The sequence below is a fragment of the Notolepis coatsorum genome, assembly GCF_963971535.1.
Source record: "Notolepis coatsorum genome assembly, chromosome: 20".
Classification (NCBI taxonomy): Eukaryota; Metazoa; Chordata; class Actinopteri; order Aulopiformes; family Paralepididae; genus Notolepis; species Notolepis coatsorum.
The window spans coordinates 54241361-54255024 of record NC_140184.1 but is presented as its reverse complement, the minus strand read 5'-3'; positions in this window follow the sequence as shown (position 1 = coordinate 54255024).

Genomic DNA, 13664 nt, shown 5'->3' with positions numbered 1-13664 from the left:
GGGGTGGGCGTAGGCCACTCTTCTTCCGGGAGCTTGAGGAACTCTGGTCCGTCACTGTAGATGTTGTGACGGGTGAGGTCATCTAGGGACATTCCCCGGGTGATGACGTCAGCTGGGTTGTGTTTGGTGTCCACATACCGCCAGCTCGCTGCTTCTGTTAACTCTTGAATCTCGGTGACTCTGACTCCCACGAAGACCTTGTATCTGCATGAATCAGACTTGATCCATGTGAGTACTGTCGTGGAATCTGACCACAAGATTGTTCTGTGCACCGGAATGGTGAGTTCACGTTGGATTAACGTGGCTAGATGCGCTCCTGCTAGGGCTGCGCAGAGCTCTAGACGCGGGATAGATTGTTGCTTTCGTGGGGCTATTCTTGAGCGAGCCAGGATGAAAGCAGTGTGTATCTCTCCTCCCTTCTCTTGGGCACGCAAGTAGGCCACCGATCCATAGGCTACTTCGGAGGCGTCACTGAAGACGTGTAGATCCATCTTGCATGTCTCTGGCCTCACTGTGGGTGGGAAGTAGCTGCGGCGTATATTGACGCCTGGGAGTGAGCGGAGTTCCGTCTCCCACTCTCTCCATGTGGAGGCAAGGGGTGCGGGTATTGGGTCGTCCCAGCCCTGGTCCTTGTCCCATAGTGCTCGTACAATCATCTTTGCCCTGGTGGTGTAAGGTAGAATACATCCCAACGGGTCATATTGTCTGGCGAGTGTTCTGTACACACTCCGTCTGGTGGTCGGTATCGCCGTCGACCTTCCCTGCTCCGTGGTCAGGGGTTTGTGTCTATAGTGGAGCGAGTCTGTTTTGAAGCGCCAGACTAGTCCTAGTGTCATTTCTTGGGCTTCTCCTGGGATGGTCGCCATCCAGGTCTCGCTGCTGGCAGCCTTGTCGGCGGGGGAGAGGCTGCGCAATACGTGCGGGTCGCTGCTGGCCCACTGCCTGAGATCAAAGCCGCCTTTGATCAGAGAGGCGCGTAGCTTGAGTAGGAGAGCCTCGGCTTCTTCTTGAGTCGAAACGCTTTGTAAACAGTTGTCCACGTAGAAACTGTTCTTCACACTGTGTCGGACCTCTTCATCTGCTGCTGGGTCCTCTGCGACGTGTTTCTGTAGTGCAAATGTAGCACAGCACGGGCTGCATGTAGTTCCGAAAGGGAGGACTTCCCATTGATAGATGGCGGGGTGCTCATCTCCGATCCTCTCTCTCCATAGGAACCGCAGCAGGGGCTTGTCCTCCTCCACTAGTCTCACCTGCAGGAACATCCCTTTGATATCCCCGCTGATAGCCACCTTGTCCTGGCGGAAGCGTAGTAGCACGCCTAGTAGAGAGGGGCCGAGTGTGGGGCCGGGCAAGAGCTCTTTATTCAGATTTTGGGATCCGATCTGGTAGCTGCAGTTAAACACAATGCGATCCTTGCCGTTGTGGTGGACCTTGTGGTGCGGCACGTACCATGATTCGGTCGTCTGATCGGCCTCTTTAATGTCAATCTTTGTCACGTGTCCCGCTGTGATTAGCTTCTCAATCTCAGCGCGGTACACACTCTCTTGAGCGGGGTCTTTGGCTAGGCGCCGCTCTGTGTTCAATAGATACCGCTCCGTAGCTTCTTTCTTTGCGTGAAAGGTGGGCATTCCCTCCCGCCTCAGGAGTGGAGTTGCGTATCTCATCACTCCGCTGACTGTGACTCTCTTTGTCCCCTGCTCGAGGAGGTTTATGGCGTAAATGTCTTCTTTAGAACGAATGTCTTTCTTTTCGTTCTTAAAGGGCATTGTCTCTAGTGTCCATAGCCTCTCGACATGCTGCAGGAGAGTGGTGTCTTCTTCTGTCACTCTGGAGTGGAGGCAGCTAGTGGCTGCTGTTCGGTTAAGAGATTTAGCGAGGGGGCCTTGTAATGTCCATCCTAGGCGGGTCTCGACTGCTGCAGGACAGCCTCTGGGTCCTGTATGGACCCGGTCTATCGGGACTATGAGGTCTGCATGGTCGGAGCCTATCAGCAGGGTCGGGGTGGCGCCGTCTATGAGCGGGATAGGTAGTTGACGCAGGTGCACATATTTATCCATCAGTTTGGCGATGGGGTAGGTGTACTGTGATAGTCCTATTTCTTGGCTGGTGAAAGCATTTGTAATCCTATACCGTCGCTCTGGCTGCCCGCTTGCTGCGATAGTGAAGGAGACATTCTCGCCTTTTATCGTCTTTAAATCTCTTCTTATTGTCCGAATCGTCATTTGGTTCTCGCTCCCCCGCAGTCCCAGCTGGGCCGCAGCGGACGCGAGCAGAAGGGTCTTCTCTGACCCGTCATCAAGGACGGCGTAAGTGTCCATGACTTTATCTTGGTAGCTCAATGTTACACGGACTACCTTTAAGAGCACTTGGGCGCCGCTGCTGCTGGCGGGGTCAATGTACATGACACTTGCCTTGGTGCTGCTCGATGGTGCAGGTGCAGGCTTTCTTCTGTTACTGTCGTGTAGGACATCTAGGTGGGCTCCGTCACACCGACTGCACCTCTTCTTTAGGCGGCACTCGGCTGCCATGTGACTGCGCGCACATCGGTAACAGCGCCTGTTGGACTTTATCCATTGACTCACTTCTTCTGCATTCATCTTTGTGAACAGGTCACATTGTGACAGCCAGTGTTCCTTCTCGCAGTACGGGCACACCATCTTCCACTTCTCTTTTCTCGAGGGGGTACTGTGGTTCTTACTGCTCGGTACTGATTCTGATTGGTGCATGACAGTCACCGATCTTCTTCCATCGTTTATTCTCCTGGGTCCCTCTCTGGAGCTTGGTGTGCTCCGCACGAACGTATCCAGTCGTAAGCTGCTGACTTCTCTCGCCAGGAAGTCGGCTAGATCGAGGAGGGATGGTTCGGGACCGTTAGGATCACGGTGGTCTCTCTGCCGCCTAAAGCGCTCTTGTCTGGCGGGTGGCAGCTTCTCTAAAATCCTCTCGACGTTAGAGTTGGCGTATAGCTCGTGCATACCCTTTTCTCGTTGCGCTCCCAGCATCCCTACCAGGGACTGCACTTTTATAGACAGGTCGTCTAATGAGCGATTGTCTGTTGCTGGGGGTAGGCGGTCAATATGCCTTATCTCTTGGATTACGTAATCCCATATACGTCCATATCTCTGGTCCAGCGCTGCTAGAGCCGCGGTGTATGGGGTCGTAGAGGTGGCATAGGCTAGCGCTATATTGTGCGCTCGGGGTACTTTCAGGTGCTTCAGTAATATTGCATACTTGTGACGTTCATCAACGACATCCACCATCATTGTCTCTAAGCACATTCGGAGCTCCGTGTACTGTGCCCGATTCTCATGGGTGAAGTCTGGGATGGTCGGTGTGGCAATGTATGACGCCGTGGATGGCTGATACATCGGCGAGCGTTGGGGGAGAGGCCTCCTAGGCGAGTCTCCTCTTGCGCCTCTCTGTGGGCTGGTACCGGTAGGGTACCATGGCCCGCTGGTCCAGGTGCTATTCCTCTGGGCTGGTCGTGCGTCGTGCTCACCCGTGAATAGAGTCGGGGGTCTGTAGCGCAGCGCCGCGGGGGTATAGCCTGGGCTGTACTGGACCTCCTGGTCCGGTGGAGTACTGTGCTGTCGTCGGGCTTGGTTCTCCTCCTCTCCCTCTTCTTCTTCTATCAGGTCCTCTAGATCCTGTAGTCGTTTATTTAGCTTCTCCGCAGTGTATGCTGCTCCTTCCTTGTAGCTGGGTCTCGCTTGGACCGGTCGGGGAAGGGGGTCTGCGGGGGGTATAGGCTTGGTCTGTTGGTCAAGTTCAGGGTCGCTTGCTCGGTTAGGAGACGCTGCCCTTGACTGTTGTCTCGACGAGTTCCTTGAACCCCTGGCGGAGGGAGAGGGTGTTGCCTTGAGGATCAGCTGCTCCATTAGTTGCGCTTGTAGCTTGTCGCGCTCGGCTTGTAGTCTGTCGCGCTCGGTTTCGCGCTGGATGAGAGCGAGGTCGCGCTCTGCTTCTCTTTGGGCACCGGCAGCGGCACGCTGGGTGTCTGCTCGGTCTCTTGCCATATTCTCTTCCGTCTGAAGGCGTCTCATCTCCAGGCGTATGCGCTCTTCTTCGCTCCGTTGCTGTGTCTGGAGTCGATCGCGTTCACCCTGAAGTCGATCGCGTTCACCCTGGAGTCGATCGCGTTCGGTAGAGGCTGTCAGGCTGACGAGGAACGCCTGTGATAGCATCCTCTCCGCTTCGCTGGGGGAAGACGGTTGTAGAGGTGAGCCGCTCCTGGCGGTACTCGTTGGGGAGTCCTGGAGCTCTATTTCCTCGGCGCTCTCCTCCTCTTCTTCCGTGCAGAGTTCTCTCTCTGTAGGGTTGTCTTCCTCCCGGGGCTGGTCGGGGACTACTTCTTCGGTATTGGCGGGGGGTAAAGGCATGTCAGCTCCCTCCTGGTCCCCACCGTGAGCTTGGTCAGTTACATTAGAACCCACTAGGGCCTCTGTGGTCGGGGTAACCTGGTCGTTAAGGTCAGACATAATTTTACTTTCTACTTTTACCGCGTTTACCGTTTGTAGAAGGCTAGGTAGTTGACTGACAGCGTAATCCTCTAAGTACGGAGGTGGCTGTCGTCTGCGCCGCGGGCGTTCTACGTTAGGAGGACCGTTTCGTGGAGTGTTCATCATAGGCCATTTCAATATTAATAACACTATATTAATATTACACTAGTTACCATCCGGCTCGAAGGACCAATTGTAACTGAGGGGTACAATTCCCTGACTGTATTGATAAGTATGGTATCATTAAACCACTACCGCTTTATGTACTTTAACTACTGGCCACACAGTACATGATATAGATATGATGAACACTTTCCCACCATGAAACCAAGTCCACACAAATGTATAAGTCGAATATTTAATATATAGCAAAGGGTATATACAACGTTCACTTAATGACATTTATGATTTGAATGCACTTGTAAGGCAAATGAGTATTCGTAGGCAAATCAACATTGAATGTCCAATCTCTGGTTACGCAGGAAGCAAGTATACAACCTGGTTCTTTACAAGTTACAAGTTACAAGTTCTTTAATAGTTGTCATACAGAAGTACAGAATACTTTCATACAAAATGCTTCTTACTGTTACGCTCCAGAGACTGTGCTAGACAAGATAGTATCAAATAACATAATAACATAATATAGCATGAATTTAGAAGAAGAAAATGAGGTCACAGTGTTCGGTATAGACATATGTACAATGTTCTGAGTTACCATATAATATACAATACACAATACTATGCAGTGTACTAATTTACAGTACTATCTAGTGCAAAGCAGAAATGGGATGAGGTACAATTTTAGGTACAATTTACAATAAGGTGTACGAGTTGTAGTGCAATCCTTCATCCATAAATATAAAGTGTGGGGAGTGGGTGCTACAGTGTGTTTGTTTAAAGTGGGTGTGTGCTATAAGTGTGTGGAGTGGGTGCTACAGTGTGTTTGTTTAAAGTGAGTGTGTGCGTGTGGATGTGTGTGCTATGTGCGTTTGGTGGTTGTTGTTGTGTAGTGTTCATTCATTGTTCGTTTAGCAGCCTGATGGCCTGGGGATAGAAGCTTCTTCTGAGTCTTTCTGTGCTCGCCTTGAGACTCCTGTATCGCTTGCCTGACCGCAGCAGTTCAAAGAGGCAGTTGTTCGGGTGACTGGAGTCTTTAATGATTCTCTTAGCCTTGCCCTTGCAACGCTTGTAGTAAATGTTCTGGAGGGTGGGGAGCCCCCCTCCAATTGTGCGTTCGGCTGAACGTGTCACTCTTTGTAGTCTGCTTTGGTCTTGTGCAGTGCTATTCCCAAACCAGGAGGTGATGTTGCCGGTCAAGATGCTCTCTATTGTACATGAGTAGAAGTTCTTAAGGATCTTCTGGCTGACTTGGAACTTCCTTAGGCGCCTGAGGAAGTAGAGGCGTTGTCGTGCCTTCTTCACAACACTGTTAATGTGTGTGGTCCATGTCAAGTCCTCGGATATGTAGGCTCCGAGGTACTTAAAGCTGTTGACTCTCTCAACCGGTGCCCCGTCGATGCTGAGGGGGCTGTAGTCCTTGACCCCCGACCTCCTGAAGTCCACAATCATCTCCTTTGTTTTGCTGACGTTCAGGGAGAGGCTGTTTTCCTGGCACCATCCCGCCAGGACCTTGACCTCTTCCAGGTAGGCCCTCTCGTCGTTGGCAGAGATCAGGCCCACCACCACTGTGTCGTCAGCAAATTTGACGATTGTATTGCTACTCCGCTGAGCCACACAGTCGTGTGTGTACAGGGAGTAGAGGAGGGGACTCAGAACACAGCCCTGGGGGGCCCCTATGTTGAGGGTGATGGATGAGGAGGTGCAGTTGCCTGCTCTCACCACCTGGGGTCTGCCAGTCAGGAAGTCCAAGACCCACTGGCAGAGGTCATAGCCCAAGCCCAGGTCCCTGAGCTTGGCTATGAGTATGGAGGGGGAACTATAGGGAACTATAGCGATGGTACTTAATGATTATAGCTGGATATACTAAAGGGGGTCCTGCTGGTTGTAAGTCAGTAGGGGGGGGGGGGGTTAGGAGAGCCGCTGGCGATATCCCATCTGGCCAACGATTTCTTGGGAGAATTCAGAGTGCTGAACACGGTGCCCACAGAACCTTGGTCCACAGATGAATACAGTTGGGCCCTCTTGTAGACGGTAGCTGCCGGTCCACAACGAAGAGACGTGAGGCGACCTCACTCGGGTTAGAGCGCCGTCTCACCTGGACTCCTCTCGGGGGTAGTTCCAACACTTACCAGTGTTGGCTGTTATCCATGGCATAATCAAAGCACCCAAAGCAAGTAGATAATCCAAGCCGTGTAGGGCTCGCCGTCGTCCGGGTAAGGTAATCCAATGTGCAGGTCCACTCGTCCTTGCCCAGAACTCCTCGGATGAAAGCACCACACGTGGTCTGCCCAGCCTGGTTAAGACTCTAGATAACGCGAGGAAAACGATGGGGGTACTGCTCACTTTATAACTCTAACCGAACGATGCACCATACATAATAGACTATTATTAACTTAATAGAAATACGTCCCACTCGACGGTATAGTGCCAAACTATGACAATTCAACTATTAATCCACACGATGTCTCAATGCCATTCTGAGGCCAAGTTGACCATACTGCACCACACGTGTATCGTGGGTGAGGCTTAACGTCTTGCCACTAGGTTGGAGGGTAAAGAACTAAGGGCTAAGGGACTAAAAGAAAGTTCTACTTTACTTGCGCCATATATATATGCGCTGTGAACAAATAGTACCATTCGTATTTCGGCAGACGTATTCCTACGCGGAACCGGGGCTAGTAACGACATGTTCGTCGGCACGATTGAACTTGAACCAAGGGGCTTGGCTGCTGGCGCCAAGTTCTTGTCCAATGAGAGAATGAAACTATTATGGGCTGTTAGTAGACCAAAGGGATATTCAGTGTATATGTACAAGGAATATACAAGGGATATCAAACGATATACAAATACTATTAAATATATATCCTTAAATAAATATATATATTCGGTTTAATCTGATCCTTCACAACAATACTGATACCACCAATAGTTCAAGTTCAAGTTCAAGTTTCTTTATTAGTTGTCATACAAAAGTACAGAATACTTTTATATAAAATGCTTCTTTCTGTTTTGCTCCAGAGATTGTGCTAGATACAAATAGATAAGTATAAAATAAGTATAATGAGTATAAAATAGAAGTCAAGTATGTAGACAAAAGTGTTCAATATACATATATACAATATACAATGCAGAGTAGAAAAGTAACTGAGTTACAATACAATATACAGTACAATACAGAAATGGGATGGGGTACAATTTAGGTACAATTTACAGTAAGGTGTAATGAGGTATGAGTTGTAGTGCAAATTCTTTACCAATAAATATAAAGTGTGTTAAGTGTCTAAAGTGGGTAAAGTGGGTGCTGCAGTTAGTTGTTTGTTTAAAGTGAGTGTGTGCGTGGGGATGTGTGTGCTGTGAGTGTATTTGATGATTTGTTACATAGTGTTATTGTCATTTAGCATCCTGATGGCCAGTGATGGGCAAGCTACTTGGAAAATGTAGTAAGCTACACTACAAGTTACTCTCAATTAAATATAGCTCAACTACAATGGAAGCTATCCCCAGATAAATGTAGCAAGCTACACTACAAGAACATGGCAAAAATAGCTAACTACATCGGCAATATTTTTATTTTTTTTTTTACTTTATGATCAAGTTTCCACCAAACAAATAGGCAGGCAAAAAAAGGTTCAGTTTAATTGTTTATTAGAAAACTGAAACAAGCCCTCGGTCTGGCTTTTTGTGTCATCATTTTAACATGAACTTGTATTATGTACAAAATGTTAATAAAGTATGAGGAAAGAACTGTGGAAACGTAATAAATAAAAGGCAGTGAAACAATAATCAAATAAACACCAAAATATATACTCTCTCTATTGGAATGGAGACTTTTCAGCACAGGATAAACTGCCCACTTTATCAACCAAAAACACACTTCTTCAATATCTGAATTTTTTTTAACAAGGTTTTTTTATTTGAAGATTCAATTTTCACAGGCGGTCCCCACATGGGCCAAAAAATAAATTAAAATAAGGCCCTCCCTCCCTCCCTCCCTTCCCCCCACCACTATACCAGACAGAATCATTCTAAAATATCTTAGATCGTTTATTAATCATTGTTTTTTCTTTTAGCTTTTAAATCACCAGACAGCAGTCACATATCTCTTGCATTCTGTAGATAGAGGAGAAGAAAAGTAAGAACATAATAAAAAAATAAAATAATTAACAACAAGCTAAGAGACCAGGAAGGCCAGTCAGATCGCCTCTGTCACATTATCCGCTTCCATACCCTCAAAGAAAGTTAGGAAAGGATCCCAAATATTGTGGAATCTTTCGGTACAACCTCTGATAGTATACCTGATCTTCTCCAGTTTAATATGATACATGACGTCTCTCATCCAGTGGCCGTAGACAGGTGAACCTGGGTCCTTCCATTTGAACAGTATCAGCCTTCTGGCCAAGAGTGAACAGAAGGCCAGCATTCTAGATTCCCACCATCTAAAGTGGATGTCCGCTGGGGCCACTCCGAATAATGCAATATATGGTGATGGCTCCACTTCCTTTCCAAATATCTTAGAGAAGGTGTCAAAGATGGCCTGCCAATAGGTGTGTAACTTTGGGCACGCCCAGAACATGTGGAGCAGAGTGGCTGGAGCCTGTCTACAGCGGTCGCATATGTCGGGATATATTTTAGAGAGCCTGTCTTTAGACCAATGCAGTCGGTGCACAATTTTAAATTGGATAACCGCATGTTTAAGGCAAATGGAAGAGGAGAAAATCCCCTGTATTATTTTGTCCCATGTGTCCTCTGCGATTGATTCACCTAAGTCAGTCTCCCATCTGCCCCTGAGGAGATCTAAAGGTGTCGAGTTGCTTCTATTAAGTAGTTCATAAATTCTGCTTATAGCCTGTTTCTGGATCAGTTTACAGTTCAAGATTGAGTCTAAAAGGGAGGCAGGAGGGCACACCGGGTAGCAGTCCGAGTTCGAAATTACGAAGCTCCGGAGTTGCAAGTATCTATAGAAGTGTGACCTAGGGATCTTGTATTTCTGTACTAGCTGTTCAAAGGAGGCAAAGTCGCCGTCTATATAGAGGTCAGACAGCGTAATCACTCCACTCCCAGCCCAACTGTCGAAGGCCTTATCCATCGTTGATGGGACAAACATGTGATTTCTTGTGATCGGAGCAGCCAGTGATAGTTCCCTGAGGGAGAAGGTTCTTCTAAATTGGTTCCACACTTTTATCGAATGGATGACAACTGGGTTTGAGGTAAAGCTAGATATGGGCTGTGTGAACGGGAGCTTAGCACACAACAAGGCAGATAAGGAGGTGGATTTAAACGCGTAGAGCGAGACTTTATGCTCCGAGCCCGCGCGCATGATCCCTTTGATATGTTCTGCCTCAGAGCCAGCGCAAGGGGCTCCATTGCGATCGTGAAAAGGAGTGGAGATAAAGGACATCCCTGTCTCGTACCCCTATGGAGTTCAAAGTAGGTGGATAGATTGTTGTTGGTGCGAACGGCAGCCATCGGAGACGTATATATCATTTTAATCCAAGCTATGAGCTTAGGGCCAAATCCAAACCTCTCCAGAGTGTGAAAAAGATAGTTCCACTCCACCCGATCAAACGCTTTTTCCGCATCAAGGGAGAGGACCACCTCAGGTGTTCCGGGTGGAGAGGGGCTATACAGGATATTTAGGAGGCGTCTGATATTAAAGAAAGAGTACCGATTCCTGATGAAGCCTGTTTGGTCCGGCGAGATAATTGAGGGACCGGGTAGAACCCCTTCCAGACGACGGGCCAGAACCTTAGCAAGAACCTTGACATCGGCGTTAAGGAGGGAAATTGGACGGAACGAGCCGCATTCCAGTGGGTTCTTGTCTTTCTTAAGGATTAAGGAGATAACAGCTTGGCGCATGGTTGGAGGAAGAGAATTTGTTCAGAATGATTCATCAAATACGGCTAGCAGCAGCGGGGACAGCTGGGTTGAGAATTTTTTGTAGAAGTCTGTAGGGTAGCCGTCTGGCCCCGGGGACTTGCCACTCTGCATAGATCTAATCGCTGACGTAATCTCCGCAACCGTAAGTTCCTCCTCCAGATCTGCGGCCCTCTCTGGGTCAACTGTCGGGATGCGGAGGGTCCTATAGAAATCGTCTAGCGTGGAGGGCCCCACTTGCGAGTCCGAGGTGTATAACGATTGGTAGAACGTTTTAAAGCTTTTATTAATTTTAAGGTTGTCAGTGGCTTTTGAGCCCCGCTCGTCGTTGATAGTGGGGATGGACTGGTTGGCAGTTCTTTGTCGCAGCTGATGGGCAAGTATCCGTCCGGCCTTCTCCCCATGTTCATAGTACCCCTGTCACGTTTTAGTAATGAGGTACTCAGCCTGTCGTGTTGATAGGAGGTCAAACTCAGTTCGCAACGATATACGTTTTTTCAACGTGTCGGTTGATGGCGAGTGGCTATGTAGTCTATCTAGCTCCAAAATCTCGTCCGTCAGTTGCTTAAGGCGTGCCGTGTTTATTTTCTTTTGATTGGCGCAATATGAAATCACCTGTCCCCTTAAGTACGCCTTCAGCGATTCCCAAATGGTTAAAGAAGACATTCCCGGAGTCTTATTAATGTCGAGAAATAATGTAATTTCCGAGGTGATGACATTTGTGAAGGCTTCCTCCGACAGGAGCAACGGGTTGAGTCTCAACTGGCGGTGGCCGAGCCGCGTATACTCATTTTCATAACTAAGGGACCATGGTCCGAGATAACTATCGCTCCGTATTCGCATTTGGGTTGGGGAAGGAGTCTCTTATCCAGGAGAAAGCTGTCTATGCGTGAGAAGGTATTATGGACCGGGGAAAAAAAGGAGTATCCTCTGGATGTAGGATTACGAAACCGCCACACGTCAGCTACCCCATATGATTTAAGAAAGCGCCGGATTGCACGGGCCGGGCTAGACTGGGGGGCCTTCCTGGACGAGCTACGGTCCAGCACCGGGGAAATGAGATGGTGCGAGGTCATATCCGGTAGGCGAGAAAAAAGGCTGGTGAAGAACGAAGGGTTGTCCCAGTTTGGTGCGTAGATATTAGCCAGAATGACCGGAAATTAATGCAGTTTCCCCACCACTATAATATAGCGCCCTGCAGGGTCGGCCTCTGCACTTGACATAGTAAATGGCGTGTTTTTATCTATCAAAATGGCTGCTCCTCTGGCCCTTTAAGTGTGTCTCCTGTAAAAACGCTATGTCTACATTGAGTTGTTTTAAATGTGTAAGCACCTTCTTACGCTTTACTGGGTGGTTGAGTGATTTAAGATTCCAACTCACGAAATTGACAGAGCACCCTTCCAGCCCTATGGTATCACCCGTGTCGATCATAGTAGATGAGAGAGGCCATGCATCTGGAACCTAGAGAGAGCTCAGCACAGCTGCAGGTGAAAAACAAAACAGACATCTGATCATTTAAGCATGTTGAATGTACAAGTCTGGTAACCCCCCCCCCTGACACCCATAAAAGCAAGGTGTCCTAAGTACCCTTCAGAAACAAATCCACACATAATGTGCTTGTGTTGGAGGTTCTCTATCTATAGAGCCTGCCGCTCAGACCCCCGTCGAGCCTCTTAGGAGAAAAAAAAAAGAATAATAATAATAATAATAATAATAATAATAATAATAATAATAATAATAATAATAATAATAATAATAATAATAATAATAATAATAATAATAATAATAATAATAATAATAATAATAAAGGGAAAGAAAAGAAAAGTAAAAGTAAAAAAATCTTTACTCAGATCTTGGTATTATATAGAATCTTCCACTGTCTAGTGGAATGCACCCAACCGGGTAGAATTATATAGGTGGCGACGGTAGGCGTCAAGCATAACCGTATATTAGCAATATCACATTAAGCATTAAGCAGGTCCCGAAGTAAGGCAGAAAAAAAAAGAAGAAAAAAAAGGGTGCCTGGTTGTGTGATATAGAGTAAGTTGGAAGAGGTGTGGGAGTGTGCGCGTGTCAACATGTTTATACGCGGGTGTGTGTCTGGGCGCATGCCCTTCCGTGTTCGTGCAGTTGTATGCATGTGTACTGTACATATGTGTGTGTGTGCCTGGATGTATCGGACACAGCCAGGGAGTAAGCGTATGGGTGTGTAGGAGTGAGTGTGTGGGTCTATGCCCATGTATCTGTGTAATGTGTACATGTGTATGTATGTCTGTGCATGTGCGTACTAATATGCGCCCACGTGTGTGTGATATGTCTAGATAGTGTATCGATTATGTGCGCGAGCATGTGCAGCAGCATAAATGTACGAATATATCCATTAGGAGTGTGTGCGTGTGTGTCAACGTAAGTGTAGACGTGTGTGCAAATGCCCATATGTCTCTATATGTGCATACATATATTGTCCTATTGGGGCCAGAATGATACACTATCTACTTCACCTGCACTCCATAAGTGACTATTAGTATAGGACTGGAGATCCGCTGGATGTTAAATAAATCGTATGGCTTAGCCATGACCATTGGCAAGTTCTCGAAGCTGAGTAGGTGAACTACTTTGCTTGATATATGGTCTAGAGAGATTGGTGAATTCATATTATAAGTGGCTCGTATATTATAAGTGGCTCGTACACACCTAAACATCTTCTCTTTATATGTGCTCTGTTGGTATAGGATCAGAGAGTTGCTAGATGTTGAGTGTGTAACCTAACTTAATAATTGTAACCAGTGGTTATGGTTATTCCTGAGACTGATTGGATGAATCATTACACTAGATCGTTAAATAGCAGATTTTACAGTGGCCCTCTGGCAAGTAGTAACCCTTTGAGATCAAGACATCATTCACAACATCTGTACGGTACATATATAACATATAAACATCTGAGTATATAAACATCTGATCGAAAACGTTTATAATGGTGTGCAGAGCAAACTGTATCTTGCGAATCTTCCACTCTTTCTTTTGTAGAGACTGCTAACATTGTGTGTACCAAGGGCCTACCCGACCTCCTCCTCCGTCGCTGCATGCACAATGTTCTTTCTGACGTAGTCCATAGGGAACTCTTTATCCTCTCCCTTGAACGTGATGCGAAACCGGGCTGGGAATAAAATG